This window comes from Notamacropus eugenii, chromosome 3 (genome assembly GCF_028372415.1).
Source record: "Notamacropus eugenii isolate mMacEug1 chromosome 3, mMacEug1.pri_v2, whole genome shotgun sequence".
NCBI classification, from domain to species: Eukaryota; Metazoa; Chordata; class Mammalia; order Diprotodontia; family Macropodidae; genus Notamacropus; species Notamacropus eugenii.
This window is the reverse complement of record NC_092874.1, coordinates 358,393,391-358,399,600: the sequence shown is the minus strand read 5'-3', so window position 1 is coordinate 358,399,600 and position 6,210 is coordinate 358,393,391. Positions and strand designations below refer to the sequence as shown.

The following is a 6,210-nucleotide window of genomic DNA, read 5'->3' as shown; positions in this document are numbered from 1 at the left end:
TTTAAAATTTGTCCTGATGTTAACAGTCACTAAATTTTTATAAAGAAAATTAATTGAAAATCTTCAAAATGATAGTTCTCTTTTTACTTTGAAACAAAAATAAACCTTTTAAAATTAAAATTCATCAAAGGTTAGTTGGTATAAAAATGTCCTTAAGTTATATGAATTCCCAAAGTATTAGAACAAACCAAATTTTTAAATATCACAGAATTCCTAGATATCACAAAATGTTTTAGTCAAAAAGATGCAATAGAATCTCACATTCGTAACAGAAAGAGACTGATTACAGAAAAACACTACTGCTTTTAAAATCCTTTTAAACAATGGGGACATGTTTGGTGAGTCTTAAGTAGTTTACTTGGGTTGCTGAACCTGTTCTAATTTCAGATAAAAATAATATTATATTTCCCAGTGAGGTTATACAAAAGGGGCTTACATGTTTTGATAGTCACTTGCTATTGATCGTAGAAATCTGATATAGAAAAAGAAAGCAGGGACATGTGACATAGCAAATATGACAGGATAAAACATCCTTGACTCTGTTAGAATACAGATAAGAGTAAAATTCTCCAATCATGCAATATCTGTTTCATAGCCAGACTCAGGAATAGTCAGATGGGAAATATTCCTGTTTTAAAAGAACACAATGGGGAAACTGACCAGGGGATCCTATCCTAGATTGAAGCTAGAATTGCCCCCCTCTGTGTTTCTTTTTCAGATATAAACTTCACCTGTTAACAGTGCAGGATCACATTCACTCCAAGTAGTTTGTGGCATTTCTCTCAGATACTGATTTTATGCAAACAACTATACCCAAATTCAAACTCAAAACAAAAATATTGATGGTCCCAAATGTCTTTCACCTTAAAATGCAAAATTCACTAACCACAGCTCAGAACCAGATCCAGTCACCTCTATTCTCATGGGGTTGAAGTAAGCAATTAAGATTTACCAGGACACACACACATAAGGGAATTCCATTTCAAATCTTTCCTTTTCAAATTTGAAACTTATCCTGAGGTAAAAGTCAATTGTTAAAAATCCTTTCTATTTATTACAACTTCTGAGCAAGTCTTATTCATTGTTTAGAATTTGCATAAGCCAAACAAGTTTCTTTTTTAGGGTTGATGACATTACACACAGAAATGGTTTCCAGGGGCTTTAGCAATTTTACAAAATACAATGAATTGGCACGGATCCCTTGTCTGCCAACCCCCAAGCACATAGGAGGACTGGTCTGAATGGGCAGAACTAATCTAAATAAAGTGTTCACTCAATTCCTTTCTTTCTACATGCAGTAATCAATTGGCAATTTTAGGTTTAGCATTAAAACAGTAACTCTAAATAACTTAGTTAACAATCTTACAACTTTTATAAATGATAGCCAGATTGTTTCAACTGTAACTTCTTTAACAGGCAAAGGTGAAAATATCGGGTTTTCTAAATGACAATCACATAAAACAAAACATTATAAGAAAAAGTTAGCAGGACTGGTAAAATTAAAAATAACATAACTGGTTTTACACAATTTTCCCAACATCTTCTAGTTTCAACAAAATTCAGATTAAAAATTGGTTTCTTTAACACTGTTTCTGGATTACAGTGGTTACTCAATTTTTACAATAAAGACTTTATTATTACAATTTAGAAGGATAGTAATATTAGAAATAGTGAACTTTAGATGTCATTAATTACATTTCCAAACCATCACATATAAAAATTACTAATAGAAGACTAGGATTACTAAATGTAGGGGATAAGTGGCTTGTGATCTCATACTGCTGTGGCCCAATCCCTACTCTTGGGAATTAAATTGTCTACTATTCTTTAGCATTCTTTTCCCTGGATCTCATCTTGGATAATGATTTGCTTTTAGCTGGCCTAACTATTCACTGTAGCTCTAGCTCCATGGTCAGAGTCGAGACTACAGTGTAAAAAAAAAATCTTAATGGTTCTAACTTTTACTCAAGTAAATTTTACTTCTGTGGCCACTCCTTAAAAAATCTTTGAAAGAGAGGGCTTTTGAATCTATCAGTTGAAGTGAGGGAGACTTCTGGAAAACAGTCCAGTGGCACCAAGTCCCCTCCTTTGTACTTGAGAGTTCAAAGTTTTATCTTTGAGGTGTCTCTTTTATTTCCAGATCTATGCATTTTTCCAATTTATCTTAGTGCCAAATAATATAACAAATTCTGACCTGTCTTAAACATCTAATTAGGAGTAACATGTTTCACTTAAAATATGACCAGAATAACTGCCTTTTGGTTATTTTCCTTTATACAAAGCCTTTCTCTTTTAGGTGAGGCATGAGATAATTAAAATGCTAGTCAGTCTGCCTCTCTGATATGAAGGGGAAAAGTTTCCCTGATTTCTTCTTGTCTTTCTCTCCACCTTCACAACCTGGCCAGGGTTGGAAGGTAGAAAGAGAGAGGAAGAATGTTACCATTAGATGTTCAGTTTACCAACGACTCTCTATGGAAAATCAAAGGCAGTGCGCCATGGTTGCTGCAAGTAATTTTAAAGAGCACCTTTTAGAAAAAGCTTGATGAAGGTGCCATCATTGTGAGACCCTCCAAATCAGGACTGCAGCACAGTACCTCTATTTCATTTTCCTTGAGCAGTAGCAGTTATCTTTCCATTTCTCCTCTGCCTCCTGAGACGTAACCGAAAGTCAGCGCTGCATCACAGTTGGATTTAAACCTAGATATGTACCCCCAACAGCCACCATAAAATTCCTTATGGTTGGCACCACTGACTGCATGACTGACCTCATGACTGACATGACATTCTTCTTGCACACAGCAAAAGCTGGGCAGCAGATTCAAGAAGATAGCCATGGGAGTGATCTAAATTTTCTCTACCAGTGCTCAGTATGAGGTTGAAATGAACACAATTCTCACCATGGTGAGAACTGAGGAACCTGGAAGCCTGTACAATGGTCTAGTGACTGGGTTGTGGCACCAGATGAATTTTGCCTTTGTCCTCATTGACCTCTATTACCCTGTCAAGCAGTTCTACAAGAAGAGATTTGAGCATGTAGGCATTGGCAGTCACCTCTTGGTAGGCTGCAACACAGGGGCACCAGCAGCGAATAGCCCAAACCACAGCTCTGCTGAAGATACCTTTCCAGGCCCAGGCTTGTGTAGGAAGCAGTCAGAGCTACCATGGCATAGTGGATACCTTTAAGACTATTGCTCCAGAGGAGGGGCTTCAGTGTCTATGGAAAAGAACTTCAACCAATGTCACCTACAATGCTACTGTCAACTGTGCTGACCTGGTGATTTTTGATCTCATTAAAGAGGCCATCCTGAAGGCCCACCTCATGACTGATGATATTCCATACCACCTCACATTAGCCTTTGAGGCTGGCTTCTACACCACCATCATTGCTTCCCTGGTGGACATGGTCAAATGAGATACATGAAGCCTGCCATGGGCCAATATTCCAGTTCTGGCTGCTGTGCCCTCACCATGATTCAGAAAGAAGGACATCAAGCCCTTCTACAAAGGGTTCATGCCTTCCTTACTTCCTTCCTTCCACAGTTTGGACTCCTGAAATGTAGTGATATTTATTACACACCAGCAACTAAAATTGGCCCTGATGACCACTCACACTTCCTGAGAAGCTGCTTTCTGAGCCCTATCCTTCTAGCTTTCTGCCTTGTACTCTTCCCTTTTGAGTTCAGACTCCATCCTGCCTCTCCTCTCTCCCATTTTCCCCATATTCCTGTCCTCCCCTGCCTCACCACCAAAGGAACCCTGTTCCATTCCTCTTAGAGTTAGTCCCATTAAAACTTTCTCCAGTCTGCTTCTTCTGCCTCTGTAGCCTCACCCAGTTCTTAAGTTCCTTACTTTGAATAAGTCAGAGCAGAACCCAGAAAAAATAAAATAAAACCCTCTCTCCTTCTTTCCATTTTCTTAATTCAAACAAAGTTCTTTATGGTCCACTTTTCCAAGAAGTATTTATTTGCTTTATTCCCTTCTTCATATTTTTCCCCATTTAGGCTTTCTTGAATTTTATTGTCCCCCTCACTAGTTATTTATTCATTATTTCTTTATTCTCTATCTCATGAAAATCAGTGCATCTAAAATTAAAAAAAAAAAATGGGTATCTTTATCTTTTTTTTCCATGTGGATATTTGTAGGTCTCACATAGTACTCATTTCATTGTGTGAGATCTGCTCTCATGTCTCACTTCTAGAAATATCATATCAAGGAGGGAGTAATCCACTCACACTATCAAGTAATATACCCTGGTTCTTCTCCTTTCCTCGCCATAATCCCATACTCTTAACAACACTAAGACTCACCTCAAATCCATTCCTTTTCAGCCCTCCCATGTCTGCCTTGGAAACAGACAATTTTTTTCTTTATTAAAGTAGGATGCAGTCTTGGGAAGCATTAGACTTTTCAGTTGAGACATCTATCTTTCTGTTTCTCAGCTGAACATCTATCAATGGCACCCTTTCATTTCTTTTTTATATTCAGACTAGCCTTGAATTTTCCTTTATTTTCCCAACCCAGTACTATTATTCTACTCTTCCACCTTACCCAATATCTAAGATGAAGAAATCACTATCCCAACTTTACTAACATCCAGTTTGAGTAAGGGTGCTGCTGCAGAATCCTATGTCACTTTCATCTAATCTCCCCTATTTACCACAATGTTAATCCTCCTCTCCTTTTGCTATCCAGCCTTAACAAAAGATATTAAATAAATTACAGGGGGTATGAGATTTGATCCAAGAAATGTACATTCCATCCTTCTTAATCTCGACTCTTTAATTTCCCCTTGTTTTTATGTCCTTCGTGATTATTGGTGCTTTATGATTTTTTTTATTCCATTTTGTATCCCTGAGTTAATTTGTTTTTCTTTATTTAATAGAAAAGTAAGGAATTTCTTCAAATTTGTTCATTTAAAAGAAGTAATAAGATAGCCAATCAAGTCTCACTCATCAAAATTAGACAAATGTGGAAAAGTTCTTCAATTTCTAATAACTTTTCACATGAATATTGTTCAGATAGTCTAAGTAAATTTGAAGTAAATTTAGTGGTCATCTATAAGCTACCAAGGTAGTTAGAACATTCATTTGAGAGGCTGAATCAAGTATGGTATTTCAGCACACCCTTGAGGAGCAAAGGCATGACTGAGTTGTGGCACAGAAGAAAGATATCAAGTAGTCTCCGTGACCATAGAAATATTTTGGAACAAAAGACTCAAGCTGAGGGAAGTTCAGAAAAAAAAAAAAAAAGATGCTTTCTCTCCCCCCCCCCCCTTCTTCCCCTTCAAGTGACTCTGTGTCCACAAATACTGGAATATAATCTTTCCTTTCATTACCTAAATGCTTCCAACAAGATGAATTTTATTTAAATCACAGAGGCCAAGGGTTAAGTAGAGATTGGTATAAATTTACAATTAAGAAGATAACTGAATATCTGTCCAAATGGTAGAAATTATCCCAGCTGGGAGCCCAGAACAATTGTTACAGAATTCATCAATTTTCATCTGAAATCGAGTCCCTAAAGTCTAAGTGGAGAGGATAACATGAACCTTGGGGCCATTATATTGCCCAGAGGCTTAAATGAGCTCATTAGTGTAACAGAGTGTTACATTTAATTAGTATGCCAAAACATGAATTAACTTATTTCATTGTTTAGTCTTTTTTGTATAATTTTCCTTGAGCACTTTTATTATGTTTCATTTCTGTGGAATGTTTGCAAGCTGAGTAACCTGATCACTTTCAATTTTTCTTGAAGGGATAAATCAAATGTTTCTCTTAAAAAAAAAAAACAGGTCATGTTTTCATCTGGAATCCTTTTGGGGATGTTTTTGAGGGAACTGAATTTGGCTGTAAATGGTCTTATTTACATTACTAGAAGTCTGCCTTATTAAACTATAACTTTATTAACTATGTCTAAAGCTTTCGTCTTATCCACTAACCTGATAATTTTGAGGCAAACAAAAAGTAAATTATATTAGTGTGATTTGACTTCTTAATGAACTGATGGTAAGTAGATACCTCCAGAATAATGCTTTTAAGGACAAGTTTCTAGAATTGTGCTAGGAATGAACTTTGGGACTAGGAGCCCATAGTTTACTAAATCCATTATCTTTTCTTTTATTGACACTGATGAATTATTTCCCTGTCCCTGATCCTACTGAATCTGAACTGTTCACTCTGATTGTTTCTCCAAGATAATTAACTGTGCACC

At 36.5% G+C, this 6,210-nt stretch overlaps 1 pseudogene; it reads left to right on the top strand.

Moving 5' to 3' along the window:
* The first annotated feature begins 2,495 nt into the window (after positions 1-2,495).
* Positions 2,496-3,619, top strand: LOC140532186 (dicarboxylate carrier UCP2 pseudogene; annotated as a pseudogene).
* Positions 3,620-6,210: the final 2,591 nt, after the last annotated feature.